General features: G+C 41.2%; 1 protein-coding gene across 1 annotated transcript in view; it reads right to left on the bottom strand.

The window, feature by feature from the left end:
- Nucleotides 1–20,802, bottom strand: part of FER1L6 (fer-1 like family member 6) — a 1,078,814-nt gene that overhangs the window by 761,147 nt on the left and 296,865 nt on the right. The window lies entirely within an intron of this gene.

The raw sequence follows: 20,802 nt of genomic DNA, 5'->3' as shown, positions 1-20,802 counted from the left end.
AATCAAAAATCCATTTCTGTTCGCATTTGCGTAGCGCCAGATCTCGATCTCCTCCTCTTTTTGAAATTTGGACTGTTTGGATGATAAATCAAAACATTTCTCATGGTTTGTGTTTCAGCAGAAGGTAGTGGGCGACCAAAGGTTTGTTTGGTGTTTGGTTTCTGATGTTTGTTCGGTGCTCTCCTATTCGTACTTTTATATGTCTTTTAGTTTTGCCAATATAAAAGAGTTGGCAGGGACACTGGATCACATATACTACCCATTGGGTGCTACAGTTTGTGAATGATTTGAATTGCCAGTTTCTTCCTTTCAAGTTGACATTTTTCATATTTTTTGTTAGTGAACAAACAGAACAGTTGCCACACTTAAAGTGTCCTATTACAGGTGGTAAATCCCAAAGTGTTCTTTGTGTATCAACTTTCGTTGTTGCCTGAGGATACGTGTGGGCAAGATTGTCTCGCAAGTTCTTTTGTCTCCTGAAGGCAAATCTCGGAGGTGCTGGGTCGAAGTCTTCTGTTTTTATAATGTTCCCGTTTTTTAGAAAAAGTTTACGTAAGTGATGGCTTATAGGGCTAAAGGTTGTAAAACATGTCATCTTTTCCAATGCTGTTTTGTTCGGTGGATTAAAGCATGTTTCTCGGTTTCTGTTTTTTGCTCTTTTGTATGCCGCGTTGATTTGTTTTTTAGGGTAGCCTCTTTGTTCAAGACGTTTTTTAAGTTGTTTCCTGTGTGTTTTATAATCGTCCAAGGTGGTACAGTTACGACGAACTCTTAGGAATTGGCCAATGGGAAGGTTGTCCTTCAGACCTGCTGGGTGGTAGCTTTTGTACTCCAATAAAGCGTTTTTATCTGTTTTGTTCCTGAACAGATTTGTACTTAGGGAGCCGTCTGCCTGCGTTCTAATTTCCAAGTCTAGAAAAGGGATAGTTTTTGTGTCATATGACATGGTGAACTTGATATGCGTGTTGCGTTGATTTAGCCATTCCTGAAATTCCAACAGGAGAGAAACTTAGCCTCTCCATATTAGAAAGCAGTCGTCAATGTACCTGTGCCAAGCAATGATGTTTGTTTTGAAAGGGTTATTGATGTGGTATATAGAGTTTGTCTCCACAAAATCCATGTACAAGTTGGCGATGTCTGGGGCGAATGTTGCCCCCATGCTAGTCCCGTGTCTTTGGTTGTAGAAAGAATCTTCGCACATGAAGTAATTTTCCAGGAGTGCCAGTCTTGCGCACTCGAGGATAAAGATGGTTGGAACTGTTTTGCTATTCATGTGACGTTGGTTTAAATATTTTTCCAGGACTTGTAGACATTCGAGCTGTGGGAGGCTGGTATAAAGAGCAACGACGTCTAGCGTTGCTAAGATATCTCCTTGTTCAATTTTGATGTTGTCCATGATTTTTACCATACTAGTGGTATCCTTGATGTATTATTTCATTTGTGATACGAAGGGTCTCAAAAACCAGTCTACATAAATCGACAGCGGTTCTAGGATAGAATCTATGGCCGAAACTATAGGTCTTCCCGGTGGTTTAGTGCTTTTTTTATGCACTTTTGGCAACAGATAGAAAGCTGGGATGGTTGGTTTGGTTTTGATAAGGAAAAACTTCTCATCATGGTCAATCCATCCTTCTTCTTGAGCATGTGACATCAGGATGGATATTTCCTCTTTAAGGCGCGATGTTGGGTCTCCCTGTAGTGGCCTGTAAAATTTCTGATCCGATAGGTGTAATTTGATTTCTTCATTGTATGCATTTTTGTTCCATAAAACTATTCCCCGAAACTTAGACCACGACTCAGTACTTTTGTCTCTCTCTCTCTCAGTTCATGTGTGGAGAGATTGAAGATGGGGATCACCAATTCTGCAAGGGCCCGTTCCAGTTCCGTGTTTGCATTCGTGGTAGGGGTTGGGATCGGTTGCGGCCTCCTTGCCACCTCCCTTGAAAAAAATGTTGTCTTTGTTTTTTCCTCCCCGTGATGTATTAGTATTGCTACTATTATCGGAATCGCTGCTTGTAGTGCTGTTGGTGGTGTTGGAGAAGGTCACATGTTGTTTCCTTTGGTACCCATTTCTTCCTCTTGGGGGCCTGTTTTATTGAGATTTTCATAGTATGTTTCCACAAGATATGGATAGGTCTTGGTTTCCTTATACATGTCAATATCTTTTTTCAGTTTCCACATTTTTTTGTCGATAGTTGTTTTTTTGAATTTGGACATTTCTTCCTCAATTTTTTCCAGTTTTTGTTTAATCTCAGTGATGACTAAATCCGATTTGATTTTTTCTTCTAAGATGTTAATTTCCGCTTGTTGTTCTTTAGCTTCTTCCTGTGCAATGCCGATGATTAGAATAAGCCAATCCCTTCAACATTTGTTTCCAACGCCGCTAAATTTTCCTTTAAACTTTGCATTATCAAAGAAAACTCGGGGTACATTTTTGACCTGAAGGCCTTCCGGGATTATTCCAGCTTTTAAGTAAGCTAGCATCAGTTGTCTGTGGGATTCTGTCCTGATTAGCTTCTTCTTTTTCTGAGTTAATGTCTCAAAGTCATTCCCTGTAATATTGTTGGTTGCATTTGTTTCATCAGGGATCATTGTTAATGGTTGGTTTATTATTTTTTGATAGTACTCATCTGTGAATGATACAAGGTTCACAGTTTCCATATTAAATGGAGTTTCCACCTACTAATGACTTGTAGATAGAGGAAGTCTTACGGCAGTCAGCGCTTTTAGTTAAACCCAACAACAACCGGGTTGTCCTAAAATAGGCGTAAAAAAGGGTTGAGTCCCAATTTTGTGTTAAAGGGGGATTGAGCTGGAGTAGGGACTAGGTTGTAAAGTGTCAGAAAAACACGCAAAAGAGCTCAATTACGCCACTTTTAGTTCACCTTGCACTTAGGTCAGGGACAAAGGGAGAGAATATCGTGATAGATTATCTGTTTTATCTATCTAGGAATCACATAGAACAAACATTATTTTCCAAAGAGTAGGCAAAGTAAAAACACATTTTTTAATCAAAGAAATTTGGTAACACAAAGAAGTATATGTGATGGGTGCTTTCCGCAAGTCACCTCATAAACTTAAAGCAAATTGAAAAACTCAAAAGTTAAAAAGTCCAGCAAAAACACATTTTCTACTAGTGGTGTCTAGAGTTAGCATAGTGACATATGTAACAGATCACCTTGGCAAACTATTTCAAACATTTTTGGTTATTTAACAATTTTGTACTAGTAGAAAATGTGTTTTTGCTGGACTTTTTAACTTTTTAGATAGTGCAATGTTCTATGGGAAATGGGATGAGAGTAGTACGGGTCAATTAGACAGAACCAACATGAATGAGTTTGAGGAAATAATAATGAAGCCTGTGGGTTGTTCCATATTCCATAAAGCACAAGTACTGGCCCCAGAGCCTACGAGGAAAAGTACGCGAAAGATAACACAACAAAAACGACGAGATAGATTGTCCCCACCAGATAAAACATCAGTGATGACGTTTCGTGTAAGAACAGACGGGGACAAAGATGCAGGTCCCCCTTCTTACCCAGTGAATTATAACCCAAGAACTGTCCCGTTTTGTCTAAAAAAGAAAGGCTCCTTTTCAGTCAGAACATTTACTGGATGCATGAATACAATGTTATTGAAATGGGAAATAGAACCAGTATATGTGGGAGATCCAGTTTATTTTATATGCGGAGAGAAAGCATATCCTTGGTTGCCCAGAAACTGGGGAGGTACATGTTACCTAGGTCTACTGTTCCCAGGAGTGTTCCTCTTAGAAACAGCAGACATGGCCAGACTATCCAGATCTAGAGGCAAAAGGAGTAGCGAAGGTGTTTTGATAGCAACTGACGTAGCAAAATCATTCATTCCATTCTTGGGGAAGATAGTGAACTCCTATAATATAAGGCAGCTGTCCAGAATACTAAAAAATACCATAAACACAATGACAGATATACTATTTAACATGACGTTGGAAGAAAGAGGAATCAGGTTAATGATGCTGCAAAATAGAATGGCTCTCGATGTGATCCTGGATGATCGTGGGGGAATTTGCAAAATAGTGGGATCAGCGTGTTGTGTATTTGTAGATGACTATTCCCCTACAATCTTTGAAGCAATAAAGAAAATGCATCTCCTCAGTTCTGAACTCCCTACTGGAGAAGGAGGCTGGGGAATAAGGTCTTGGTTTTGGAGAATACTGCGTTCTTGGGGATGGAAGTTGATTTCGATATTAGTAGTGGTGTCTGGAATATTCAGAACGTGCTGTTGTTGCATACACTGCCTACCAATAGTTTGCGCTGAGGTAACTGAGGGATGTACTAAGGGATCCATGCATATGATGACAAAAAGAAAACAAACTCATGGTCGGGCTGACCAAGACACAAATGAGATGAAAACAGTAAAAGAATTGATGGCTATAGATATTAATGAAGATGATGATGCTTACGATAACATGCAAAATTCTGACATAAGTACTTCAGACTTATCACCATTAGAGGAGGATACAATAAATGAATGAGATGTTTGGCATACGGCCAAAGGAGGGTTTGTCAGTCTAGAAAAATGGATACCTCTCATATGTGACCGCAAATGTATTTTGATGGCCGTGGGCCAACCGTCTCATGCACGATATGACAGAATATAGGTTTCCGAGATTGCCAATGAACGACCATTTTGATGTAACAAGAATCGCCATTTTGTTTTCTAACCATTGCTCATTGCTTTCTGTTCTTATTGCTTTGCAGTACATTTTCTGCTTACACTGCTCGACTGTAAAACATTGTTGTCTGCACGTGAAAGGACAAGGCCGCAGGGCCGCAAGGATAACAAGAGTTCGTTGAAACACAACGTAGGCAGCGCCAGGAAGAATTCCCGGCTCCCTCCCGAATGTAGCCGTGAAGCAGAGCTGCAGGGCATTTAATCATTTCGCAGCTGCCAGCCAGTCTCCTTATATGGTAGAATATGTTAGAATAAAGCAGCTAAAGGCTTGAGTTATGCTCTTCTTACGGCCCCCCTTTGCTGAGCCCTTTTAGAGCGTGTCGGCCTTCAGGACACGAATAGCACCTCATAGATAGCAAGGTCTGGAATGCAACTCTTCCCCCATATGTAGCTCGCTTCCAAGAACAGACGCGCTGTGTTCCGTTCAACAACTGAAAGATGCCTCCGCACTCACAAATTGCAAATTGTTACTAGAATAGATATTTGAAGGTGTCATAGTTGTCGAAAGTGTCCATCATCACACCAAGTTCAAAGAAACCCAATAAAGAGGGGTGTTAAACATGTCATAGCTGATTGTTTGATATGCATTTTGTATATATGTAACTGATGTACGTAATTCACTCTCTTGCGTCCCTAGAGGTCTAGAGATACACGTCGCGGGGTGTGAGACCGAGTTGGCCAACTGAGACTTTTGCTTTGCAATATACCCTAGCTTTGGGAATACAACCTCGTGTCTGGCGTATCTATCGTGTGTGGTGACTCGCCTTGTTTCCATAGACGTAAGTGACCCCTAGGGGCCCCTTTCACTATTTAAGGGAGTGTCTAGAGCAGTACACTGAAGTGTAAGTTTCAACTTCTCCCTACACTTTGATTTTAAAACGAAACCATTCTGGAACAGTTTCTTCTGAAAATAAAAGTATAGGAACAGTAAAACCTTTTTTGTGTTGCAGCCTTTTTTTTGCGCCCACTTCGACCACTGATTGGGTGGGACACCCATCAGGGGTGCAACCTCTCCCCCATGATGTCTTCTCTGGACATTAATCACCTTGTTGCCCGTACTAGAGTAGCCTGAGTTACCAAGCCTCTATAATTACACTCCCACGACATGGTCATATGCCTGTATGCTAGCAACATTCTCATATTTGTTAGAAACTCTTCGCACAACCCAAGACCGATCAATTAAGCTGTGAATTCAGAGTGTGCTCTGGCCTCAGGGTAAACCAAAGCAAATCAGAAACCTTTCCTCATAACCAAGACTGTTGAGGGTGGACTGAGGTGCTATCTTCGGAGAGCCTCAAAAGTGTATAAAATACCTGTGAGTCACTGTTTCTAGGGATACAGAATTTTTCATCAGCCTGAACTTTGGGGCTGCAGTCAGCAGGTTTAAGAAGTTGGTTAAACAATGAATTAAACTCTCTTTACCAGTCATTATTGCAATCTTCCCTAAAAAAAGAAAGCTCCACCGGTATCCAGTGATTTTACAGAAAAAACTGTACAATGGATTTTTTACCGAAAAAAAATCCATCGAAAAAACATTGCATTATCTAAAAAAAATATATGCGGTTAAGGGCTTAAAATGGGTGGGGAAGGGTTTGGGGGGTTAAAAACATAGGAAAACAATCGGCTTGACCCAGCCCCCCCACCAAAAAATCCTTTGACTTTTTTTCCCAGTAAAATCTTATCGAACCAGCTCGACCTATATTTCTATATTACTTCCTGAATGTCCCCATTGCCTTGACTAAAGGATTTTTACCAACTTGCACTTCCTGCTGGCAATGTTTTTAGGCACTATGAGATAAGCTCGTGTTGGCTGGCAGACGTGCACATGCTCATCTCCGGTTCCGGAAGCACCTCAAAACCTTTCTCTTCGCTTCTGCTTTTTCTCCTCCTCTCCCCTGCTGACTTCCTGGCTGATACTGAAACTGCACTGGTTACCTGGCCTCCCTCTGATCTCGGGCCAAGGCCCAATCCCCCACCAGTCGCACTCCTGCACTACCCTCCTGGCAACCCACATACTTGGGGACTGTTTTTGTATCCCTATATTCCCTTTACCAGCACTTGACACCTGTTGTCTGCACTTACCCTTGCACTTGCCACCTGCTGGCTGTACTTTTACTTTGTTATTTATCTTATTATCCCATGTTCTGCACTGTCCCCTCTGCCCTCCCACTCCGCACTTCCCTCCTTCCCCTTCCCATGCACTTATGTGATCTGAATGACACCTGGCTAGGTAGGATCGCTTGTCTGTCTTCCCTCTGTTCCCCCTCCCTTGCCTCGTCGCGCCTTGAAACACTTGTGTATAGGCACGTTATAAATGCCATATCCTATCATATCATAACATGGGGGCTAGGAGTTCATGGATGCAAAGATTTGACTGAGTCATGCAGGCTCCTTATATCTCCTACTAGTTTCCCCAGCGGCTGGAGTACCAGCACTTGTGCAGTGAGTTGTGGCCCCTGCTGCAATCCTCTCAGTTGTGCTGAACGGTTTAAGGGCATCCCACAGGAAGACAGAAGTGTATCATGCTATGTGTCAGGTCGGGGTGAGATTGGTGATTCGCCGGAAATACTCAAACTCCTTTTTCTCGAATGCAGTTGAACTTTTTTATTCAGACCATGACTTGCGCCGATTAGTTGAGGACCACTTGCTTTGGAGATCTATTGGAGGTCTCCGGACCTAATGATGCAGAAAGGATGAACGTCTTCATTACTGTTATTTGTGTATTTTAGACGGAGCAGTCCCCATAGAACCTATTTTGCTAGTTATCCGAGCTAGCACACATCTTTATAAACATTTGATCCGGTGGCTGGAACAGAGGGGGAGGGGTTATATGCTGCAACATTTACAGAGGCTGGATGGTGCTGTCAGGGCTTCAGAGAGCAGTGGGAGGTGTGCCTGGATGCACCCATTGAGGAAGAGCAGTCTTGCTACGTTTGTAAACAAAGAAGATGGCCTCTAGTTATACACTCCAGTTATTGCATTTTAAATGCATCGACCAGTTTGTTCACACACCTTCCTGCTGGAACAGGATATTCACAGGAGTTTCCCACCAATATAGTTTGTGTCTGCATAAGGACGCAGTCTTTAGACATATATCGTGGAGGCGCCCCAGGTACCTCATTTCTGGCCTGTGGTGTTTAGAGAGGTAAATAAGATTATAGTGGACCAAAAAGAGATCGCCCGCTGGTTGTGACATTTAGGTTAAATTAAGGATATTCATAAAGGTAACCAGAGCCTTCCGGGACTACTGCTCCTTTTGGTCAGATGTCGATTGGCTGTTGCTTGGTATGGCGGCCGACTTGGTTTATACACATAGTGTATTGCTGTGAGCAGGGGGTGCTTAATGGGAGCTACTCATACATTCAGGTAGGTCTAAAGTCATCTGCTCATATTACAGATATTGCATGCATCCTATCGGGAGGATAGCTCAGGAGCAACGTGCTCACCTTGGAAGCAAGACGATGCGGTGCAACACAGGTTCGATCCCCGGGTCCGTGCTTAGAAACCTCTTGGTATTAAGCGCATTATAAATAACCAATTATAATTATAATTCTGCATCATGGGAAGTTGGAAAACCTTACCAATGTAGGAACTGGGTACACACGATGGGCTGGTGTGCGATCCTTAACTGATTTGTGAGAAGTCTGTCTTCTATGTCCTTTGTTGCAGAGAGTTTGTAGTGCTTTCAAAAAGACCCAAAGGCAGCTGAGTTTTATCACAAAGTGTGTCCATTGTCATTGTTTGTCCTGGACAATAGAATTATGCCCAATCTACTACTACAACAGATTATATCAAACAACTGTATGATAGGCCCTCTTCTATGCAAGAACTTGGGCTAAGTGGCACGTTGACGACATTGCACACTCTGACATAGAGTATTAACACTGGGATTGTGCATTGGGGTTCTTCAGCCCCAAATAGTCACTGTGTGCTCCAGGGGTGAGATGTTTGGGACATTGAAGGTGGAAATTGACTCAGATGTGATAATGGCATTCTGTCCACACTTACAGAATTCTGCACTTATAGCCCTCTCAAAATGATTTTAAAAAAGGTGTACGTATATGCTGCTGTTCTTCCTGACAAGTGGATCGACAGCGCAGCGAACCGTCTATGTGGAAGCCAGTTTATGTCACATCACTGTTCACTTCCTGAGCCTAGCGACTTGGCTCATTAATATTCATGAGCTCATCATGTGACGATAATGGTAATGACTGTCTAAAGCTTGTTTGGAGCATTGACAGACTAAAGGATGGTGTGTACCTATTTCTGTGTCGTTACCAGAACAATCAGCGACACTTTGTGCTCGGAAGAGCTCTAAGGGCTATTTCAGACCTACTCATATTTTTCCTATTCTGCGTGAGGGAATGCATACTAATATGACTGACGTTTTTGAATTTGCAAATGGGATGGCACGCGTCTCGTGAGTGTGTGTGAGTGCTGTTTGCTGGCTGGAAGGACTTTACTGAGAATTGCTATTGAACTACAGCTGCGGTACGCATCAGGAACTTTACCAATATTGAAGCTCCTTCTTCATTGGATTTATATAAATCTTGATTTAGCACGCTCTAAAATACAGTTTTAATCCTTCTTTCTTGTAGATTAAAAGTCCCGCCCCCTGACCCGGAAACCCCTTAAAAAGTAGAGGCCGCACACATCTGTACGCACGCCTCACGTGAGTATGTGCGAGTGCTGTTTGCTCTCTGTCGGGTTGGTACTAGCGGCACGTTACATGTGGAAATAGTGGATTGTGCTTTACCAGCGTTATTTGTATGTATTTCAATCTATGCTTAATAACGCAGATAGATTGATACATGATCCTCAACGTGACACCCTCTATGAGGCTGTTCACTGACAAATGATTAAGGAGGATAATACTTTTCTGGAAATGCTTAAATCTAAATGCCTCGATATCCTCGCCTTAGTGGTTCGGATGTTGACACTCTGAGCTCTAACCCCCTAAGATCTAAAGAATTCATCAAGAGAAAGAACTGGTCTAGGACTATTGATAGGGTGCGGGCAGTTACATTATCCTCTAACCTCTCTCTCTGTGATAGACCCAGAGCTGTCGTGTCAACTTACCTAAAACAATTCCCGGACCCTAAGGTTAGGATGAACTTTTCTCGATTCAAACTAAACATTCTACCAACCTTGGAAATCCTACATATTCGTGATAAGTGTGCCTTTCCATCTGACATATGCCAAGAGTGTGATGGGAACGCTAAACAGTCTATGACACATCTAATACTATCCTGCTCGGGAACAAGGAAGCTAATCCAGGGGAGATTGCAGAGGTTTTATTGACAGGGGGAAATGGCCAGATCCTGATGACTTTTGGGAGAGAATAATTGCTGCTAATGAAGTTTGTTTTGTCAATGAAAGTAGTGAAACTACTTAATGTTTTAAAATTGGTTGATCATGTAATTGTTTAGTTTTGTAATATGAAATATCTTTTTGATACACTGTGTAAAAAGTAGAAATTTGTTTTGGCTAATATGCACAATAAAAAATAAAAAATATATAATATAATGCGGATAAGAAGCCAATACACATTATAACAGTCTGCTCTGTTCCACTGTCATAAAATCATCATGTGAGATGACATCGTTCGCACCTCCTCAAAACCCTTACCCAAACCCCCATCGGAATGCAATTACCCCTTGTGCCATCATTGTGTGTGTACACCCAAAACCATTTCTAAAGCAACCCATGAAATGAGAACGAAGAAATTGACAACGTACTACCCCAGACTTGGTAAGTTTACAGCTGCTGACGAAGAAAGCGCATTGCAAGATATTGCGTCTGAGCTTAATTCATTCCTGGCGTGTTTGGGTACGAAGACGGTAGAGTGTCTCATTTGAGAGATAGACCCCTGTACGAGTGGCATCATGAATACACCTGATCTTGGCTATAATAATAATAATTTGGCATTTATATACAGCTACGAACCCTCAGGTATCTGAGCGCTGCTTATTATTACCCACGGTGTGTGGTGCTCATTTATCGTCCTCAGAAGGATGAAAGGCTGAGTTTGGCCCCGCTGGGATTCGAACCTGCGTTAGCAGGCTCTGCACGGAGGTCAAAACGAGCGCTCTACTCGCTGTGCCACTTGACCGGTATTATACCAGCATTAACCCTAACACGAGCACCCCTGCACCCTGTGAGAGTGCAACAAATGTCGGATTCCCGCAAATATGCGGCGACATTGCGTGTATGAGTGAACCCAGTCAGAATCATGGCGATATCATTGCACCTATCTCAGAGTCTGCGTCTGAAGACATTTCCCTTATGTCGCACGAGACTGTGATAGACACTATTGATGGCAGTACTAGTACACTTGGCAATGTTGCAAGTGAGGAGTTGTCTGTAACTAATGGAAAGGTTGGTCTAAGGGCCATTATGGTAACAGTGCCAGTCTTAAAGAACCCTATGCCATTGTTTTCGCCTCTAGCTCATGATGACATATCTAAGATTTGCATGTGGGGAGTAGCTGATAAAGTGAATGAGAGGGACCCTGTGAAAGACATGCATGCTACTGCGCCATTGTCTGTTGAAGGTGGCTTGTTATAGCTAAACTAGACAAGCTAAACAAGTCCATGCATAATGAAATCACCGAATCTAGCATGAACTCTCGTGAGATGTTGCACGCATTTGAGAACTTGTTTACCACGTTGGTAGATAGGTGCGTCAGAATGGAGAATAAATTGGATATCCAATCTGTCCTCTTGCAAAAATCTATCAACCGCGGTAGGGAGATTTTCAAGGATCAGGGAGTTAGCACAATAACTAACCTATGAACTACATCTACTAGCATGAATACGGGCGAGACAGTGGGTTCTCAAATTAAACCTGTTGAGGTTGCCAGAACTGAGATAGTTCCTTCTAAATGTTTAAAACAACGTAAGAAGAACGGTGTCTCACAAGCATGTAAAAGTGTGCAATAACAAGAAGACAAAATGTATGCACTATTAATGAGGATAGTAACATGCTTAACACCATGGAGCTAGACAACACACCGTCCATTGCACCTCAGTATTCAAAACAGACGAATGTTATACCAGAATCTATGAATAATAGTGGGGCTACTGCCTTTGCACCCCTGGGCTATGAGTTTGGGAACTACATGCTAGAGCAACATCAAAATGAAATGATTGACCATGTTGGAGCGAATGCTACCAATATCTCCAAAAAGAAACGTTGTGATAAGAAGATTAAGCACAGAAATTCAAGAGAAGGCAGTGCTGCTGACCTAATCCTTGTTGACATCTCAAAGGTTTTCTATGATAAAGCATAAAGTGCTATATACATTCAATAACCATAACCATAAACATAAACATAAAGGGATACCTCCCCCGTCTCTTACCTCAAGACATCTGCACCTGACAAAAATGTGAGAGCTGCTAATAACCCTACCCTGTGATTCAAATAGCAGACATCAGTAATGAGCAGTGTAACGTTGTGACCAATGCTTTTAAGTATAAAACTGCAGAAGAAAACACTCAAGTTAGTACTTGCAATGAAATTAGTGTGCTCCAAATACAGACAGCCCTACCCTCTGGCTACCATTTACCTCTAAATCTTGCAGCTGTACTACATATCCTACATACTGTGATGGCCTTACGTGTAATCACTTCTGATGATATAAAGATAGTTGATCAACTAGTAGGTGTTGCATCGCCTGTCTCTAATATCTGGTGTGCAGCTCCGACCACACTGGATTATATTATGTTCTATGAGACTGAGCTTCTAAGATTAGGGTTCTCATGTCGAACTGTTAAGATGTCGCCGCAGAAATATTCCAATGCTTCCAGTGGGCGAAAACTCATTAAGGTTACCAATGCACCTCGCCCAATGATTATAGCGTGGCCCAAATAAAACATCAAGTTCCTATTAGTGGGCCGCTAATCAATAAAGCTGCAATTGATACAGGGGACTGATACAGCCATATTCATGTCCACCCTATATTCAAGGAATTGTTAACAAATGTAAAAAATGCTAGTTGTATCAATTAATACTACCATTACGCCCTGAAGACGGCCTAGTCATGTTGAAACATGTGTTGGCGTGACGTAGCTCCTCATGTGACCGTAGGCGTGACGTAGCTCCTCATGTGACCGTAGAGGCTAATTCTAAGTCAATTGTACAATTTATAAAATAACTTTATTTGATATTTAAACATTTGTTCTTGCAACATAATTTTCTTGCAAGTGTATGAAGTCAATATTGTATATATATAAAGTTAATACTATTGCCTATTTGATTTGTGCGAAAATACAGAAATTACTTTTTACATACCTTTACATGGTTTCCTACTTGTATTAATTTTCAATCAAAATTCTAACAAATAATACAATTTGGTAGGACATTATGATTGCATGAGCGCAGTCTGTGAGGTTAGCGCCCCTCATGTCATGTTTTCTATATAGGTGAAAGTGGAAAATCACCAGTCCAACCACACGTCTACAGCCGCGCATATACGCAATTTATTAACAAGGGGACTCATTACTCCAGTGGTGCGCATCCACAACCTCCCCACGGCCACATTTCCACAAAACTCAGTATTCTAATACCGTATGTTGGCCATGTTAGACATACCGGCCAAACTCTTTGCTAAAGTCCTCCTAGTTGAACGTAATCAATGGATAGTTGAGAATGGTATATTGTCCCCAAATCAAATTGGTTTTAGACAAAATGCTGAAACAGCTCACAACCATCTGCTCCTAACATCGGCAGTTGAATACCCTTGGGATAGACGAAAGGTGTCAGTATATGCTGCATTCATTGACTTCAGCTCTGCATTCGACACTGTAATGAGGAATAGATTGTGGCAAAAACTCATAGTGTGGGATATACCACGTGGCCTCTTATCTATGTTGATGCTACTGCATAAAAGTACCAGCATTAGAGTGCACCTTGACGGCCAAGGCAAACTGTCCAAAACCTTCCCCACAAGTAGAGGTGATAAGCAGGATTGCATTGTTGCGACAACCCTGTTTAATCTCTATCTTGCAAACCTGCCTGCAGTGTTCGATAACCTGAATGTCCCAATGGTTAAAGTGGGAGCACAAAAAATGAATTGACTGGGATATGCCGATGACCTTCTTTTATTAGATCACACCCCAAAGGGTCTGCAAACCATGCTAGAGGCTCTCGGTGCATATGCCGAACTAAACGAACTATGTGTCAATGTTTCTAAAACAAAGATTATGGCATTCACTGGTAAGAATAAACGCAATGGTGCCAGATATAAGTGGAAGAATAACGAGTCTGAAGTTAAATGTGTCAGCAACTATAAATATCTAGGAGTCATTGTGGATGATAAATTATGTTGGAAAGGGAATTGGGAAGAAACCAAGAAGAGAGGCTTGACCCTTGTTCAAAGAATAAGCTCATTCATTGGCAGAAATTGAGGCTGCTCCATGAAGACCATAATACTACTCTATACTGCAAAAATGTAACCTGTTCTTGTGTATGGAATGGAAGTATGGGGTCACAAACTCACCAATAAACTAAATAAATTTGAGGTAAAAATCCTAATAATTTTGTTTTGCATGCCTAAGACATTATCAGTCGAGTTCCTAATACTCAAAATTAATCGATTAGGTACTCCAGTGATTTTTATCCATAAGGTGGCTACGAGTTATGATAAGATGCTGCATTTAGTAAATGGAACCATTGTAGCAGAATACATCCGTAATTACTTGAGGCTTGATCGGTTTGAACAAATGGGCTGCCTGGGGTTGATGTATTCTATACATACGATATGGTTTGGAGAACTGATCGTACAAGTAAATGATCAATCCATACGCTCATGTAAACATTGGTTAAAATGTAAGCTACAGGTCATAGCTATCAGATGAATCTCGTGAGATTATCAACAAATGTAAACAGTGGCCCATATATAGAGTAGAGAATGACGCGCAATTCGATCCCGGACTGTGTGTGTGCATATCCTGATAGTTCCATTATTAGAGAATATCTGTTATTGAAGTTTAATGTTAGCCAGGTCCTTGAAACAAAGGGTGCAAAGATAGGACTGGTGAGATCTTAGCGATTGTGTCGACTATGCAGTGTTGATATGACTGAATCTGTGGAGCATATTTTGATACGCTACGAGAGCCTCAATCTGATTGTCCAACCACACGTCTACAGCCGTGCATATACGCAATTTATTAACAAGGGGACTCATTACTCCAGTGGTGCGCATCCACAACCTCCCCACGGCCACATTTCCACAAAACTCAGTATTCTAATACTGTATGTTGGCCATGTTAGACATACCGGCCAAACTCTTTGCTAAAGTCCTCCTAGTTGAACGTAATCAATAGATAGTTGAGAATGGTATATTGTCCCCAAATCAAATTGGTTTTAGACAAAATGCTGAAACAGCTCACAACCATCTGCTCCTAACATCGGCAGTTGAATACCCTTGGGATAGACGAAAGGTGTCAGTATATGCTGCATTCATTGACTTCAGCTCTGCATTCGACACTGTAATGAGGAATAGATTGTGGCAAAAACTCATAGTGTGGGATATACCACGTGGCCTCTTAACTATGTTGATGCTACTGCATAAAAGTACCAGCAGTAGAGTGCACCTTGACGGCCAAGGCAAACTGTCCAAAACCTTCCCCACAAGTAGAGGTGATAAGCAGGATTGCATTGTTGCGACAACCCTGTTTAATCTCTATCTTGCAAACCTGCCTGCAGTGTTCGATAACCTGAATGTCCAAATGGTTAAAGTGGGAGCACAAAAAATGAATTGACTGGGATATGCCGATGACCTTCTTTTATTAGATCACACCCCAAAGGGTCTGCAAACCATGCTAGAGGCTCTCGGTGCATATGCCGAACTAAACGAACTATGTGTCAATGTTTCTAAAACAAAGATTATGGCATTCACTGGTAAGAATAAACGCAATGGTGCCAGATATAAGTGGAAGAATAACGAGTCTGAAGTTAAATATGTCAGCAACTATACATATCTAGAAGTCATTGTGGATGATAAATTATGTTGGAAAGGGAATTGGGAAGAAACCAAGAAGAGAGGCTTGACCCTTGTTCAAACAATAAGCTCATTTATTGGCAGAAATGGAGGTTGCTCCATGAAGACCATAATACTACTCTATACTGCAAAAATGTAACCTGTTCTTGTGTATGGAGTGGAAGTATGGGGTCACAAACTCACCAATAAGCTAAATAAATTTGAGGTAAAAATCCTAATAATTTTGTTTTGCATACCTAAGACATTATCAGTCGAGTTCCTAATACTCAAAATTAATCTATTAGGTACTCCAGTGATTTTTATCCATAAGGTGGCTACGAGTTATGATAAGATGCTGCATTTAGTAAATGGAATCATTGTAGCAGAATACCTCCGTAATTACTTGAGGCTTGATCAGTTTGAACAAATGGGTTGCCTGGGGTTTATGTATTCTATACATACGATATGGTTTGGAGAACTGATCGTACAAGTAAATGATCAATCCATACGCTCATGTAAACATTGGTTAAAATGTAAGCTACAGGCCATAGCTATCAGATGAATCTCGTGAGATTATCAACAAATGTAAACAGTGGCCCATATATAGAGTAGAGAATGACGCGCAATTCGATCCCGGACTGTGTGTGTGCATATCCTGATAGTTCCATTATTAGAGAATATCTGTTATTGAAGTTTAATGTTAGCCAGGTCCTTGAAACAAAGGGTGCAAAGATAGGACTGGCGAGATCTTAGCGATTGTGTCGACTATGCAGTGTTGATATGACTGAATCTGTGGAGCATATTTTGATACACTACGAGAGCCTCAATCTGATTGTCCAACCACACGTCTACAGCCGCGCATATAGGCAATTTATTAACAAGGGGACTCATTACTCCAGTGGTGCGCATCCACAACCTCCCCACAGCCACATTTCCACAAAACTCAGTATTCTAATACCGTATGTTGGCCATGTTAGACATACCGGCCAAACTCTTTGCTAAAGTCCTCCTAGTTGAACGTAATCAATGGATAGTTGAGAATGGTATATTGTCCCCAAATCATATTGGTTTTAGACAAAATGCTGAAAAAGCTCACAACCATCTGCTCCTAACATCGGCAGTTGAATACCCTTGGGATAGACGAAAGGTGTCAGTATATGCTGCATTCATTGACTTCAGCTCTGCATTCGACACTGTAATGAGGAATAGATTGTGGCAAAAACTCATAGTGTGGGATATACCATGTGGCCTCTTATCTATGTTGATGCTGCTGCATAAAAGTACCAGCATTAGAGTGCACCTTGACGGCCAAGGCAAACTGTCCAAAACCTTCCCCACAAGTAGAGGTGATAAGCAGGATTGCATTGTTGCGACAACCCTGTTTAATCTCTATCTTGCAAACCTGCCTGCAGTGTTCGATAACCTGAATGTCCAAATGGTTAAAGTGGGAGCACAAAAAATGAATTGACTTGGATATGCCGATGACCTTCTTTTATTAGATCACACCCCAAAGGGTCTGCAAACCATGCTAGAGGCTCTCGGTGCATATGCCGAACTAAACGAACTATGTGTCAATGTTTCTAAAACAAAGATTATGGCATTCACTGGTAAGAATAAACGCAATGGTGCCAGATATAAGTGGAAGAATAACGAGTCTGAAGTCAAATGTGTCAGCAACTATAAATATCTAGGAGTCATTGTGGATGATAAATTATGTTGGAAAGGGAATTGGGAAGAAACCAAGAAGAGAGGCTTGACCCTTGTTCAAACAATAAGCTCATGTATTGGCAGAAATGGAGGTTGCTCCATGAAGACCATAATACTACTCTATACTGTAAAAATGTAACCTGTTCTTGTGTATGGAGTGGAAGTATGGGGTCACAAACTCACCAATAAGCTAAATAAATTTGAGGTAAAAATCCTAATAATTTTGTTTTGCATGCCTAAGACATTATCAGTCGAGTTCCTAATACTCGAAATTAATCTATTAGGTACTCCAGTGATTTTTATCCATAAGGTGGCTACGAGTTATGATAAGATGCTGCATTTAGTAAATGGAACCATTGTAGCAGAATACATCCGTAATTACTTGAGGCTTGATCGGTTTGAACAAATGGGTTGCCTGGGGTTGATGTATTCTATACATACAATATGGTTTGGAGAACTGATTGTACAAGCAAATGATCAATCCATACGCTCATGTAAACATTGGTTAAAATGTAAGCTACAGGCCATAGCTATCAGTTGAATCTCGTGAGATTATCAACAAATGTAAACAGTGGCCCATATATAGAGTAGAGAATGACGCGCAATTCGATCCCGGACTGTGTGTGTGCATATCCTGATAGTTCCATTATTAGAGAATATCTGTTATTGCAAAGATAGGACTGGTGAGAACTTAGCGATTGTGTCGACTATGCAGTGTTGATATGACTGAATCTGTGGAGCATATTTTGATACACTAGGAGAGCCTCAATCTGATTGAATACAGATATGTTAAATCTTACAATAATGCTATCCATGAAGCAGATATATGCACTACGTGGGAAATGTGGATTGAAGGTCATGACATTAATTTAATTTATTTTATGGTGAAATTTTATATCACAACTATGAACATTTTAGTAGAATTATCTTAGAATATCAATTGTCTATTTTTAAGATATAATCATGAATTCGTTATTTTTTTACCCGTAAACTGAAGTTGATATTTTGGTTTTAGATAGAAGCATTTGATGAATTGTGTCCCATATCTAGTATTAGATTGTATAATGTATGTGTTTGATGCGTTGCATATACAAAGCCAGTGTGGCTATGTGTATATTATAATGAAATAAAAAATAAATGGGATGGATATTTTCATATATGCTGGCACGTAGACAATGTTCTTGTTGAAATACAATAATTGGCCACTTATATAATGGTATTGCATTATTCTCAAATCAGAAAGCGACCGTGAACCACCGCCAGGGAGGGTTGTAAATCTGAAGAGGATGGTCATTATTCAGTGTGTAACTAATTTATTTAACAAAGTAAAGAGCTTTTGCAAAAGCACTCTGCACACAGAGCACCAAGGCACCAAGCACCAAGGCCCCAAGGCACTGCTCCGGGAGGGGGCTTGTTATTATTGCAGGGTGACGTATAGCTGCGCATAAGACAGATGTAGTATAGGGTGATGGGACAGAGAGGAGTGACTCAAAGAACCAGCTCCATGCCAAAAGGTCTCAACCAGGTCAAAAGGGAAATGCATAAAAAAAAACTACAACCACTGCGACTGGCATTCTCATTTTTGAAAGAAGTAATTGATAGTGGTGATGAAAGGAGAAAATGAATCTTTGTTTTAGAAAATGAATCTTTGTTTTAGCCAAAATACACGGGAATCGGGACAACAACTAAAGCGAGAGATTTCTAAATTAAAAAAAGAACAGTCAAAGTATGGGTAAATATGGGAATCCCTCACCCACATTCTCACCCCCACCCACCTTCCAGAGTCCACATCAACCGCTCTCATCTGCCCTAAAACTCGATTTTTGCAGCTCTTGTGAACCCTTTTGACTGACACACATTTTGATTGGTCATCAATTACAATTAGCACCTTAGAAAGGGGTGGTGGCCTGTTAGCATAAGCCTGCATTCTGACCAGCATGAGTGCTGCTGGCCAGCGCCCCCTTCCTGCTTCTCCTTCCCTCCTTCGCCTTCCCTGCCCTGCTCCACCTTCACCTCTTAGCACCTGTGTAGTTTCCCTACGCGGGTGCTAAGAGTGTTTCATTTAAACGTACCTTTCGGTGCTGCACAGCGCAGCCTCGTAGTCTCCCAACTCTAATGATGACGTGTCAACTTAGAAAAAGAAATTGGAAACTATGACACCGCGCCATGCAGCACTGCAGGCTACGTTTTTTTAAAAATATAAATAAAACACCACTAGCACCCGCGTAGGAAACTACACAGATGCTAATGGCCATAATGATGAGGAGCCCGTAGCGTACCTGGTTATTCGTAATTATGGCCAAATAGATTAAGCAGGACACTAATCTCCATTTTCAACGATTTCTGGTTTACGCCAATCTGAAAAAGAACTACAAAATAAGACAATGCGCAAACAGCCAACCACTAATACAACAGTTGCAGGGTTGATTGTTCAATCGTTGCAGTGTGGGGGGGGAACCAAGCCTGATTTGTATATAGATATCCTCTTCTATAATGGCAAAGTGGGCTGACAATGCAGGGGTACTGGAAGTCACTATTGTGGCCCTCAAAATATCCAATCTGGCCCAAATGTAAAGAGGTGGAGGGACCGACAAACACTTTGCCTGAGTCGCCATGAATCCTTAATGCAGCTGATTGCCTGCCACCCTAAACAATTTGAAATGGAATTTAGATATGATACAGAGCCGTTAGGTACAAAGAGACTTCAGATAATGTCGGAAGGAATATTTTCTTTATTTTTAATACCTGTTTAAATATGTTCGTGCAAGTTGAAGGGAATGCTTAGATAAGACATCGTCACATTTGTACCACTCTTGAAGGTCCATAGGTGTTAACTATCCTCTTTCCATGTGTGCCGATGAAGCATTGGTTAAGAAGTTTAGCAAGCTTTCAGGAAAAGTTCCTATTTTATTAACTGCTCTGAACTTTTTATAATATGAATGAAATCCTCATGGCCAAACTCAAAAAACTTTCTTGTAAAATAGATTTTAACTCTCCAAAAAGCAATTTGATACACAAAGCGGATGTGTGTGTGTGCACATTTCCCTGAATGTCCACAATATCTGATTGTAATGTGCACCTCTTCAACACAATAAGCACATGCACACAGATTTGTGAATGAATGGGCAATGGGGGCGTGCATCCATTTACACCTAATTTGCACAGGTAGAATGGGTGTCTGGTGAAGCTATGGACATGCAATGAAAAGGATGGGCAAACCTACAAGTGACAAAAAAGAAGTCATCCACTTACTTCTGTCACATTCTGGTGGAGCTATGGACATGCAATGAAAAGGATGGGCAAACCTACAAGTGACAAAAAAGAAGTCATCCACTTACTTCTGTCACGGTCTGGTGGAGCTATGGACATGCAATGAAAAGGATGGGCAAACCTACAAG

The sequence above is a fragment of the Ambystoma mexicanum genome, chromosome 5q (genome assembly GCF_040938575.1).
Source record: "Ambystoma mexicanum isolate Mex_15411 chromosome 5q, UKY_AmexF1_1, whole genome shotgun sequence".
Lineage (NCBI taxonomy): Eukaryota > Metazoa > Chordata > Amphibia > Caudata > Ambystomatidae > Ambystoma > Ambystoma mexicanum.
The sequence above is the reverse complement of the archived record's forward strand: the minus strand, read 5'-3'. Positions and strand labels throughout refer to the sequence as shown.